Source organism: Dipodomys spectabilis, unplaced genomic scaffold, assembly GCF_019054845.1.
Source record: "Dipodomys spectabilis isolate Male_0828 unplaced genomic scaffold, ASM1905484v1 ptg000145l, whole genome shotgun sequence".
NCBI lineage: Eukaryota > Metazoa > Chordata > Mammalia > Rodentia > Heteromyidae > Dipodomys > Dipodomys spectabilis.
The window spans coordinates 23,494,116-23,508,206 of NW_024870822.1; the positions used below are offsets into that span (position 1 = coordinate 23,494,116).

General features: G+C 36.3%; 1 protein-coding gene and 1 pseudogene across 3 annotated transcripts in view; one reads left to right on the forward strand and one right to left on the reverse strand.

The window, feature by feature from the left end:
- Sbf2 (SET binding factor 2) overlaps positions 1 to 14,091 on the forward strand; it is a 306,050-nt gene that overhangs the window by 107,811 nt on the left and 184,148 nt on the right. The window lies entirely within an intron of this gene.
- On the reverse strand, positions 4,483 to 5,106 carry LOC122117863 (annotated as a pseudogene).

Sequence of the window (14,091 nt, forward strand, 5' to 3'; positions counted from 1 at the left end):
ATGCACTCAGAGTATCATGGGAAGTCTAAGCAAACATGTCAGGGTTCTCAGGTGCCAAAGACAGGCATTGTAGGCACATTGCATTAGAAGCTTTTTAAATCCACTGCCAGCTCCCTGATCATGCCTGATGTTGACTACCCAAACAAGAGGTGGATGCTCAGGAATGTCTGCCATCAGGGATCTCAGGTCATTTGTCCCAGGATCCTGCAGTCCTGGCCAGTGGGATTGTGATAGTGGGCTTTGATCAGGTTCCTGTACCTCAGTATCCATCTCTTCTGGGGATACCAATGGTTACTCCTGGCTCTTTGGCATGTGATGGCACTAGTGGGGTTTTGAACCCCACTTCAAGGAGCACCTGGGCTTCATGTTGCAAGTAGCCCCAGCTATGAAGCATATAGAGAAAGGAATTTTTGCCTGGAGCAGATAGGATTACAGGCATGAGTCATTGGTGCCTGGCTCATAAAATCAAACTTTCATCATTATATAAATAAAGGAATAAAGGAACTGTGATTGGGTAAGGCTTGAAAGATTTTGAACTTTGATGAACAGTTGAAGTGAGACTTCCATTCAGAATAGAAACATTTTGAAAGATGCAGAATCAAGAAAAGGTACACGTTCTCTTGGCATATAAGTTGTTTGGGCCATAAAATTTTAATGAAAGAGAACACCAAAAGGTATTCAGGGTGAATTTATGAGAGACTGAATATTGGAGAATAGAATTAATTTTTTATGTGATTTTGTTACCTTGAGATCTAGATGAGCAATGAAATCTGTAAAGCAAGGAATGGGCAAGACTAGTAGACATCATGCAGGGGATTTGTAGTTTAAAGAAAAACAATGTAGCTTGTAAACAAATGCCATTGGGACTTGATATTCAGAGTTTGATCTCTTTCAGGTAGAGCTGTCTCTCCTTATAGTGAGTCTTAGTATATTAGACCTTGTCTGTAAATACTAGAAACTCATTGAATTTTAGATACTATCTTTAGTTATAATGATTAATAGAAAAATAAAACACAGTTTTACAATTAAGGATATTGTTTTATAACTAGTCTTACCCTATAATTTTATTTTTTCTAGCTTAATTCTTTAAAAAGTTTATAGGTAAACTTTTCAAGTGCTTGTTTTACACACACACACACACACACACACACACACACACACACACAGAGTATTCAAGTGATTTTAATATTGTGTTTTAAATTCTAATTGGAGGAAAGCTGTTAAAATCATGTGTAAAATCATATAGTTGTTTAATTTACTGTTTAAGATTGAATTTTTTTTTTTTAGGATTTCTATATCTTCATTGAATCCGTGTTTCATATCTTATACTGTCTTTTTCCTATTTAATTAAGCTGTTTGTTTGTATTCTTTTGGAAATCATGCAAACATTTATTCCTGTACTTCTTAAAATCATATATCTAAAGGAATATTATAGTGGAGATACTTGTACATCCATGTCATTTATAATAACCAAACCGGAGTTCTTCACCTTAATTTTATAAGAATGCATAAATTTAGTATACCCTCAGGATGTTGTGAAGGGAAGAAATTTATGAGGAAAAAATCACAAAAAGAAATTGGAAAAATTGTTGGTTGTTTCTGCTCATGCTGGGGCTTGAACTTTGCATCTAAAGTTTAAGGCTAGTGCTCTACCACTTGAGCCACAAGTTTAGTTGTTTTTCTTTACCCCTGGGTAATTTTAGATATAGTCTCCCAGTTTTGTCTCCCAGTTTTGAATAGCAATTCTTAGATCTTAGAATCCTGAGTAGCTAGGATTACAGGTGTGAGACATTGGCACCCATCTAAAAATATTGTTTTTTGATACTGATTTCAATTGTCCAGTTTTATTATTTAATCTGAAGATTCTTATGTTATCAGAACTTTATAGTAATTAGTTTCTTCATCATTTCTTCTAGTTTGCTCTTATCAAATTGATATTACAGGAGCATATAAACCTTCAATCTCCTTCCCATGTCTTTTAGCTCTTGTTTTAAGTATTTTTGCCTTAGTCTATGTGCTGAGGGAGATGTGTGTGCATGTGCATGCGCACATGTGTACACATGCATGTATTTGTGCTGTACTAGGGCTTCAACATGGCCTCAGGCTCTTGCTCAGGTTTTTTTGCTTAAAGTTGGCATTCAAATACTTGAACCACATTTCCAGTTCCAACTTTTTCTGGTTAATTGGGGATTATATTCTCTTAGGTTTATAATCCTCAGATCTCAGCCTTCTGAGCAGCTAGGATTATAGACATAAGCCAGTTACAGTTTTTGAACAAAGTGTCAGGATTATCATCTAATTCAAGATCCTCTTTTTAGCTTCATCTACAAAGGTTATTTCATGCATTGATTTTTAAGTTCAGTGACTTTCATTAAAATAAAAAATTACTTAAAAGTTTCCTAATTATTTTTCTTTATTATTAACCTATCCTTGTTTTTGTTTATATTTCCTTGTAATTTTCAGTTGAAATTTTGCTGATGTTTATCTTCTTTTTTTTGTCTGTTGTGGGTCTTGAACTCTGGGCTTGGATGCTATCCTTCAGCTCTTCAGCTCAAGGCTAGTGCTCTACCACTTGAGCCACAGCACCACTTCCGGTTTTCTGAGTGGTTTATTGGAGATAAGAATCTCACCGACTTTCCTGACTTTCCTGCCCCGGCTGACTCTGAACCATGATCCTCAGATCTCAGCTTCCTGAGTAGCTAGGATTACATGCTGGAGCCTCTGGCACCTGGCTGATGTTTATCTCCTTAAACATTAATCTATGTGAATTTTTAAAAACTTTTTGTAGTTTATTCCTTTAAAGTTTATTTTAAATTGAATAAATTAAAATTCTGCTTACTGATAAAACTTATAGGGAGATAAGTTTTAGCATTAAATTTCTCCATATTATTTTGTTTTCGGTGCTGAAGATTGATTCTAGGCCTTATGTCTGCTAAAACAAGCACTCTGCCACTGAGCTATATCCTCAGCACGTCTGTATTATTTTGAGTATAAAGATTTTGTTGTCTTATGTCTAATGAGAGTTGTTTGGTTTTCTTGTGTATGTGTTTGGGGATTGGGGTGCCATTTTTCTCCTTTACTTCCTCACTGCTTTTACCTCTCTGCCTTTCAGTATTCAGTTACCTTTCATTTTGTTACCCTCTCCCTAACCCTTGGTATCCACAATTGAGTAATTCTGTTACTAGTTATATTGTAGTATGGCAGATCCTTCCTCAGAGCCGTTATGTACTTTGACTCAGTTATGTTAATGGGCATACTACTTAACCAGGCAGTTTGCTAAAGGGCCTAGGTAAAGCTTGGTCTCTGTGTTTCATCATTGAACCAGTTCATTGCTTGAAGTCAATGGATCAAATAGCACTGAACTATGCCATTTCTGTTTCAGATCTATAATCAGTAGGCTTGAGTGTATAGCTGTTTTCTTTTCTTTTTTTGCCAGTTCCACGATTTGAACTCAGTCCTCATATTTGTTTAGCATGCTTGCTCAGTGGCACTCTACAACTTGAGCCATGCCTCAGCTTTTTGCTGTTTTTATTTTTGGTTGATTTTCAATGTTTATACATGCAATATAAATTACAAATATGTATAATATCACATCATTGAAAGGAAAATGATGTAAAGATATTTGGTGAATAAAATTATTGCATTTAATGTCATCTTAAGAACCCAAATAATCAAATCCCTTAATGATATATAAAACAATACCAGTTCTCACTAGAGAAAACGTATGGCAACATCAGCTTCTTACAACAACAAAAAAAAAGAAGTGAAAGCCCTTCCTATAGTCTGTCTAATTTAGGTCAGGTGATCATGGAAACAAAGTATTAGAATTACTTATTTTATAATTATACACATTGAGGGGAAACATAATAGCAGAGTTCTTTTCCACCATAAAATTATTTAGCTAGAAACATTACCTTGAGAGATACTGGTATATTCCATTTATAATAACTTTTCTACAGCAAACAATTGTTGAATGTCTGGAGAATGTTGAAGAAAATAGTTGCATACATCTCTTCTGTCCTTTAGAATCTCAGTCACTAAGAGTTCCAAGTACTTTGGGAGAATATTGGTCTTCTGAATGGCCTGATGAATTCATTAAAATCAAGCAGTGTATTTGTATTCCATAAATACTCTTTTTTTTTTTTTTTTTTTGGTCGGTCGTGGGGCTTGAACTCTGGGCCTGGGAGCTGTCCCTCAGCTCTTCAGCTCAAGGCGAGCGCTCTACCACTTGAGCTACAGCGCCACTTCCGGTTTTCTGGTGGTTTATTGGAGATAGGAGTCTCACAGTCTCTCCTGCTCGGGCTGGCTTTGAACCGCGATCCTCAGATCTCAGCCTCCTGAGTAGCTAGGATTACAGGCGTGAGCCACCAGCGCCTGGCTTCCATAAATACTCTTAAATCCATACAAATGTTGTGTGGGTTGTGGAGCTCACATTTCTCCGACTGGCACTATGACATTTGAAGAGGATTTGTTATGAAAGTTTCACACCAATTTATTCTGTTCCTTCATTAGCCTCTGTGCTTCTTTTTCCATTTTCTTCCTCTGTTGTTCTACTGCTCTCTTTTCTCTGTCTGATATTTTCTGTTGCCTCAGAACTTCTGCTTGCCAGGCTGTACCTTCTTCCTCTTCTCATGCATTAGTATTTTCTTGCCAAGTGTCTAAGTCACCTAATTCAGGTGATTGATGAGTACAAGGCATATCTTGTATAGCTGCTAATCTACTGGAGAAATCTGTGCTACCATCCAGGATGCCAAAATTTAACGGTTCTCTCTTCTTAATAACAATTTTCTGAAATTTCCTTATAGTTGGTGTCGTGTCCTTAAAATAGTTAGGTTCCAGTCGGTCCAAAGCATTTTGTTGTGATGACACATTGCCATTCCCTCCTTCAATCTTTACACTTGTGAGTGCATCTTCATCCCAGAAAGTGCACTTCTCCACATCTGTCTGTTTTGGAACAGAAGAATAATCAACTGTAGTTGGCAAAGTTATTTGGTCTCCACTTAATTTTCTTCCTCTGCCAGACCTGCATATTTAATCTCTTTAGGGATGAGAATACTGTTGCTAAGCAGTACAAACTTTAAATAGCTGAAACTGAATGATGGCCATAGTGGGAATTAAAACCTGCCATGAAAGGTGTGAGGCCTGGAGCTGGACTGCAGGAAGGATTGGTAAATTTCAAGATTTGGGGTTTTCCAGGCCTGTGCACCACAAGCCCATCTCCCTGGTGTGGCCGCGCCACCCTGGGACGCACCTTACTGATGCTTTTTTGCTGTTTTTTTGGAGATGGATTCTCACAGAATTTTCTACCCAGTCTGGTTTTGAGCCAAGTAGCTAGGATTACAGACAGTAAGTCACTGGCATGTGGCAGTCAGATCTCCTTTTTTTCAAAACTATTTCTGGGCCTCAAAATGTGACTAGAGTAGTAGAGCACCAATTATGAATGAAAAGCAAAGAATGTGAGGCCCTATGTTCAAGCCCACAGTACTGACAGTAAAACTGTAACAAAAAGCATTTCTGTGTTGTTTTATTTTTATTGGTTATTGAAGATCTTATCTTGCTTTTGAACTTAACTGTGTCCTTTTTCATTTTTTGTGATTTTTAAATTTTAAATGTCTTGGCCATGGTTGGGGGAATAGTCAGTGAGTAATTAGCTATCATGGCATTATTGATTTGAATTCATATTCCTAGATTAGTAGATGTTAAATATATCTGGCTTCTCCCTAATCTCAATGGGGTAGGAAAAAGAAATGGAATACTCAGGATTATAAATCTAATAATTCTTTTACTGGTCCTTTCTAATATGTAAGTGGTTTCTTTACAGAATATTACTTACTTGTGATTACTTGATTACATCCTAAATTCTTATAGGAATTCCCACTTCTGACATCTTCTAATCACTGTAATATATTCAAAAGAGCATTACTAGTTTTGAAGTCTGAGGTTCTGAGATACTAGCTGGGTTAATCTTTACATGTAATTTAACCAGTTTATAATCTTAGTTTCTTCCTTTATAAAACAAGAATATTATCTACTTACTTCAATTCATGGAATTGTTGTGGACAGTGTAGAAGATAATAAGGTGAACAACTAGGATATATGTGGAGAGAGATTTATTGGGTCCTAGGGAAATAAAAATAAAAGCTAGCCCTTTGTTGCAGGTAGCTAGTTTTATAATAAGTTGTAGTGTAATGCAGCCTGCGATGAATGCTCAAATACAAGAAGACAGCCCTAAAGGACCAATTTACATTTTAATAAATGATAAAAAAAACTCAACTAAGAAACCATCCTTTGATTGCAAGTCTGTCATAACTGAGGGTGCTATGTAAATGTGAGATATTCTATTATCATATATCAAAGTTTTTCTGTGAGTGCATCTGATTGGAGACTACTTGGTGCTGCTTTGCTTCCTCTGCCTCTGATGTGTGGTTCTGCTATTAAATCTTTATTTTGGGTCTTGATTCTTGCCTGGAGGTATACTATGGTAGTGTGGTAGTCAAGTTTTTTCTCTTCTGTAAATCATTGATTTTGATACCCCTCCTCCTAAGTTTTTGCTTATACAATTTATTTTTATTTTTATTTTTGCCAGTCCTGGGGCTTGAACTCAGGGCCTGGGCACTGTCCCTGAGCTTCTTTTTGCTTAAGGCTAGCACTCTACCATTTGAGCCACAGTGCCACTTGCGGCTTTTTCTGTTTATGTGGGTACTGAGGAATTGAACCCAGGGCTTCATGCATGCCAGACAAACACTCTACCATTAAGCCATATTCCCAGTCCTTTTATTTTTGTTTTGTATTTTGTATTTTTTTCATTGGAGACTAAGACTCCAACTTGCTATTTGGTGCTTTATACTCATTGTCAGGGACGCTACCACCTGAGCCAAATAAACCCTACATTTTATTTTTGATAATATAATTATCTCTTCCAGTCTGCTTTCCAAATTTTGTTACCTCTGCAGTTTTATGAGAACACCCATTGTGTTGTTATCCAGATACATTTAGATTGAGCTTTTGCAGAACATTTTGGTCTATTTGCTATAATTTTTTTCAACAGAGATAAACAATTAAATCAGATAATTAGTTGCTGTTTCTAACAATAATATTTAGCAGATAGTGAATATTCTGCAAATGCCTTTCTCAGAAAGGCTGCTTTAAGTAAACAAGCAGTAAATGTTCTGATGACTGATAGATGATAGAATTTAAAGCTCACCAGCTGCCCATATCAGACCAAAACATTTTCTTCTGTTTTGGTAAATAATACTCATCTGGTTTAGACAGGTCTTACCAAAAAAAAAAAAAAGGTGTTAGCATTTCATACCAAACCTCTTTATAAAGTTGGTGAGAACTAAAACAAATTTTGAACTGCTTGAATTATGTTTTATGGATTTCTTTAGATACATACTGATTTTTTTCCAAGTTATATTGTATGCTGTGTTTTGAAGAGTGATAGTTACTGTAGCATATTTCAATCAGTATTTACAGTAAAATCTCATTTGTTTTTCCATTAAAATCTCAGCTGTGACTTGAATTGGTACACAAACTTATTTTCATGTGATCTTTTGTTGTCAAAAGATTATTATATTGCAGGGTTTTTGGGGGGAGGGGAGCAGAGGAAGTGTTTTTGCTGTTTTGTTCAGGGGTTGGGGCTTGAACTCAGGGCCTGGGTGCTGTCCCTGAGCCTTTTTGCTCAAAGCTAGCGTTCTACCACTTGAGCCACAGCTCCATTTCCTGCTTTTTTGGTATAGTTAATTGGAATTAAGAGTCTCAATGACTTTCTTGCCCAGTCTGGCTTCAAACCATGATCCTCAGATAGCTAGAATTTCAGGCATGAACCTCTGGTGCATGGCTCCTGCAAGTGTTTCTGTGAGGTTTTTGTACTTAATTTGTTGGTGGTTTCTTTATAGGATACCATTATAACCTAAAAAGTCATTCTTTTTTCAAACTTTATAGCACCACTAACCTAAGAGATGTAGCCACTTCTGGCTTCCTTCCTGGTCAACAGAATAGATAGCTATTATATACCACATACATATTTCAAGTCCATGCATTTTATTGAATTCTTTTGTTTAAAGAAAATTGTTTTTGGAATAAGCCAGAAACAACCAGACAATAAACTGCAATGGGGCAAGGATTTCCCTTCCCTTTTCCCTCCCCTTCCCGCTCTGGTACTGATAATTAAACTCAAAGCCTTATGTATTGTTACGTTAGCACTCTGCCGTTTGCATTAAGACTTCAGACCTTTTCTTTGCATTTTGTTTTTGAAATGGGATCTTGCTACTTTGCCTACGCTGGCTTCAAACTCAAAATCTTTGTACTTCTACTTTAGCTGACATTACAGGTGTGCACCGCTATGCCCAGCTAAATATTTCATTTTTCTTGTTGCATTTCCAGTTTCTAAAGCTGAGGTTGGCAAATAGTAATTGTTTAGTAACCTGACTGAATTACTATACTATCAACACTGGGCTCACCATCAATATTCCTATTGCTTATGCAAATACTGATTGATATGTATGTCCTGGATATTCGTCAAATTAGCTCCCAATTCCATCAGTTACCTAACCCATTCTGTCTTAGGCTGAATGGCCTATTTTATTCATCAGCTGTCTCCTGTTCCCTAATATAATAACAATAACAATAATAATAACAGCAGAAGTGAAGAAGATACTGATAGTGTACTTCAATACCAATTGTGTGACTGGTCAGAGTTTTAATATTATTGTTTAATAGTTCCCAAACAGTATGTTAACCATTTATATAATCTTTTTTTTATTTTAATTTTTATTTTTTGTGAACATACTGTACAGAGGGGTTACAATTACATAGGCAAGATAATGAGTACATTTCTTATCAAGCATTGCAGCCTCCTCCTTTGTTTACCCTTCACATCCCTTCGCAGCCTCCCCCCGCCCCCCCCCCCAATCCTCCCTCTCCCCCCCAAAAAATAAGAGGTATTTTGTGTTCAAGAAATTGCATAACTTGGGGCTGGGAAGGTGGCTCAGTGGTAGAGCACTTGCCTTGCATGCCTGAGGCCCTGGGTTCGGTTCCTCAGCACCACATAAGCAAAAAGAAAAAAGCTGGAAGTGGTGCTGTGGCTCAAGTGGTAGCCTTGAGCTGAAGAGCTGAGGGACAGAGCCCAGGCCCAGAGTTCAGGCTCCACGACTGGACCCCCCCCCCAAAAAAAAGAAAGAAATTGCATAACTTTGCCAAAATCATAGCCTAAAGTAGGAGCCATGAGATTATCAAGTGAGACTTGTTTTCTATACATCTGTTAAATTTCCATATATCTGTTTTAGTATATACATGACTCAGTGGTAGAACATGTGCTTAGCATTGCACAGGGCCTTGGGTTCAGTCTCCAGCACTTTATGAATCAATTAGTTAATCACAAGTACAAAGACAGACTAAGCTATATATAATGAGATGGTCTGCAAAAACAAAACGAAGAAAGACATAAATCTTTAAAAGAAAAATAGGTTTGGGTTTGTAGCTCAATGAAAGTATACTTGTTTTTGATCTCCAACACTCTTAAAAAATAGTTATAGAAAAATACACCAATGTGTCCTTAATTTTAAGGAGAACTTTTATTGATTAACTAGTTGATTCATCAAGCGCCTCCCAAGTGCTGAGATTACAATATGTGCCACCACACCCAGCTAATTGAACTTTTGTATTTTTAATTTCTTTTTCTACTCATGTTTAAACATGTTTTTATTTGTTTTTGCCTCTCTTTGCATAACCTTAAGGCTACTAAAATTTCTTTTGTGGTTGGGCTTTTCTTTCATATTGGCTTTCATACATATTTGGTTCCTACATTCCTTATATTTTGTAGGAATTTGTTATGCAGACTAGTTTTATGGCTTCAAATCTTGTGACAATTTTAAAACTGTTGTAATTTCCTTTTCCATGTATTTGCTACAATGTGTGTGTGTGTGTGTGTGTGTGTGTGTGTGTGTGTGTGTGTGTGTCTGTCTGTCTGTCTGTCTGTCTGTCTGTCTGTCTGTCTGTCTCGGTTGTGGTGCCTGATATCTGGGCCTGGGCGCTGTCCCTCAGCTCAAGGCGAGCGCTCTACCACTTGAGCCACAGCGCCATTTGTGGCTTTTTCTGCTTATGTGGTGCTGAGGAATCGAACCCAGGACCTCATGCATGCAAGGCAAGCATTCTACCACTGATCCACCTTCCCAGCCCTGCTACTTAAATTTTTAATTTTATTTTTATTACATGTTCAGAAGGTGTTGGAGGTAAAACATTTGCTTTATCTGCCATGCTTAATTCAAAGTCATTAATAACTTTTGCTTTCTTCATCTTGGAATTATTTTAAATTTGTAATTGGTTTTCAATTATTTTTGTTCTTAGTTTCTATTTTTAATGCTTAAAGCTTAAAATATATTCCAAATGCTTTTCTATCTGGAGTTGCCTCTTGAAATTTGTGTATTTAAAACCTTACGTGGCCGGGCACCAGTGGCTCTCCCTGTAATCCTAGCTACTCAGGAGGCTGAGATTTTAGGATCACAGTTCAAAGCCAGCCTGGGCAGGAAAGACCATGAGACTGGAGCTGGGAAGGTGGCTCATTGGTAGAGCGCTTGTCTTGCATGCATGAGGCCCTGGGTTCAATTCCTCAGCACCCCATAAGCAAAAAGAAAAAAGCCGGAAGTGGCGCTGTGGCTCAAGTGGTAGAGCGCTAGCCTTGAGCTGAAGAGCTGAGGGACAGTGTCCAGGCCCAGAGTTCAGGCCACACCACCGGACCCCAAAAAAAAAGAAAGACCGTGAGACTCTTATCTCCAGTAAACCACTAGAAAACCGGAAGTGGTGCTGTGGCACAAGCAGTAGAGTGCTCGTCTTGATCTGAAGAGTGCAGGGACAGTGTCCAGGCCCAGAGTTCAAGCCCTATGACCGATAAAAACTAAAAAGATCAAAATAAAAAAAATAAAAACTTATGTGTATAGCTGTTCATGGGACCAATATGTTAAAATTCAAAGCTTGATAAGTTGGCTTTTTCTGTTTCTGATGGCATATTAAAATTACAAATATGATTTATTTTTTTCTAATAGTATATTTCTGATAGCAGTAGAAAACTATTGTGTTTTTTTTACATATCAGTGAAACAGAATCTTAATTCAAACAGTGTTTGAGTTTGTTTGGATACTATGAGCAGACAATAGCAAAATTTTTGAAAATAAAACAGCTTTCCTTTGAAATTCTTACGCCTACTATATTTTCTTTGAACTTTGAAAAGTATGTATGTAAACGATAAAACACATTGCTCACATTGCTTATTCTCCCTTGACACAGACTTCAATGTCCTAAAGTTTTGTTCATTTACTTAAAAAATCAAGTCTTCTTTAGTCAGAGTATAGCTCTCCTAAGAAAAATATCTATAAAGATTAGTGTTATGCTTATTTCAACATTGGTTATAAAACATGGGAAACATCCTAAACTATTAGCAATAGGGAATTGGCTAGATTATGGCACTTTATATACATATATGTTGGCACTATAATTGCTGAAAAATAAATTATTGCCAGGTGCAGTGTGAACACCTATAATCCCAGTGCTTGAGTTACATATTAGATCCTGTCACAAAAATACATAGAGAAAAGGTAATGTCATATGAAAATTTACATGCTAAAGAAAATAAAAAGAGATCTCATAGCTACATATAATTATATATAATATGTATTCTTTTTTATATAAAAAATAATACCTGTCCAGGCTGGGAATTTGGCTTAGTGGTAGAGTGCTTGCCTAGCATTCATGAAACCCTGGGTACAATTCCACAGTACCACATAAATAGGAAAGGCTGGAAATGGCATTGTAGCTCAAGTGGTAGAGTGCTAGCCTTGAGCAAAAAGAAACTCAGGGACAATGCCCAGGCACTGAGTTCAAGCCCTAGGACTGGCCAAAAAAAAAAAGTATGCACACGCGCGTGCGCGCACACACACACACACACACACACACACACACACACACACACACACACACACACACACACACAATGTCCGCCTACCTCCAAAGATAGATAGATGTAAGGAAATGTAACACAGTAATACAGTACAAAGTTTACTTCATTTTAATTGTATGAAAATTTTTCCCACCATGAGTTTATACAAACAAAATAATACTCAAAAGATGATTTTAAAAATGATATAACAGGAAAATGCACAAATCCTGAAGATACAGACTAGATAAAGTCACACACTATCTATATGACCTTAACATTTCAGCTTTGATGTCATTGTTTATAAAGTAAGTCCTGAATTATGATTACTTATAAAAAGTGTCTGTGAAGATGAGGTCTTTGTATTTGCACTTGTGTTTGACGATATGTGGATTGTTTGTAAATAATCTTACTTTGTACATTTGGGCAATAAAATAAGCAAGTAAACAGTTTGTAATAGATCAGCATGAGAGTTTTGCAACATAACATTTGGCAGTTCTAACCTTGTAATCTTGAATATCATTTGTGAAGTTATATCAAAGTGTTAAACTGAAGATGAACAAGTATATGTAATATGCTGAGAAGGAATCCTCTTGTTGGTTATTCCTAGAAACATTGTAATATTTTCATTGGCATGATTTATATGAAATGATGAGGTCAAGATAGTCCTCAAAAATATGAGTTGTTTTATATCCACTAATGCACGTATGAAAATAATATTTTGTCAGATTGTATAGTTTGTTCACTGATGTCATTATAAACCTGAAGAAAGGAAGGTAAATGTCAGTTCATCAGTTATGACAATCAGTTCTAAATATTTTAGGCTTTACACCTGTGAAAGCATTTTTTTTCCTGTTTGCCAGTAAAGACACGTAGGAGAGTAGAGTTCTGAATTTATCCTGTTTGTTTAATGCCTATCATTCTGTTTACTGTCTTTTAATGGCTGCTTTGTTCTCAGCTGTCTAAACATTTTCTCACATTCCTGTCAGAAATGTGACTCAAGCCCAGGTTCAAAAATTGTACTGTCTACTTTCTCATTGTTTATTACTTCCTCAACATTCTTTCAGTTAAGAATTCAAATGACTGAGCCAGCTAGCATTTTACTTTCAAGTACAAATCCTATTAGGAGTACTTCTTATTAGATACTGAGGTCATATCCTGATATCCAAATTCTATTATTGCTTAATCTATGATACAGTGAATTTGAAAGTAGATATTTATAACTCCAGGTTAGGACTGTTCCTTTTAGTACTTTGAATTACCCTCTTTCAAAATAAATATTTAAAGCATTATTTTGGTCCTGGTACTAGGGTTTGAGCTCAGGACTTGAGATATTGCTTTAGTTTTTTTGTTCAAGGCAGATGATGATGGTCCATCACTTGAGCCATATTACCATTTACTCTCTTAGTTGAGGTCATATTAATTTGAAAAATGATCCTTGGAGTTCCCCAAATGTATTAAGGTTAGTATCTTTTTATCACAGAATTCCTAGTGTAATGAAAGCTAAGGAAAATGATGCTAAGTAATTAAAGAGATCTTACAACCTAAACTTGTACTTCCTTCTGGATGTTACATGTTTATTATTTTCTATTAGTTGAAGGAATTTTCTCAGAAGCTTTATTGAGGGAAAAACTAGGAGAGAACAAGGGAAGGGGTGACACTATCCAAAAACAGTATTCTTTACCTGACTTATGTAACTGTAACCCCCTATGTATCACCTTTATAATTTTTTTTACAAAAATACATTTTTTAATTTAAGGGTTGTACATACTCTTTTATCATTATAAAACACAGGTCAGTAAGCTATGAATTTATGAATATGAATGAAGGCATTCAGAATTACCAAAGAACCTTTGTACTCTGTCATCTTTGAGAGATCATTCAATTTAATCACAATAATCTTCTGGTCATTTTCTTATTCTGTTAAGTTCCTTATATACTTGTATTTTGTAATATATTAAAAAATCTAAATTGTTTTTATATTGTCAGTGTGTACAAAGCAATGAAAATAGCTTACATATTACAGTTATTTCTTCTGAGTATTGTGGTCCTCACCTATAATCCCACCTACTTAAGAATCATAGATCAAGGGCTAGGAAGGTGGCTCAGTGGTAGAGCGCTTGCCTTGCATGCTCAAGGCCCTGGGTTCGATTCCTCAGCAC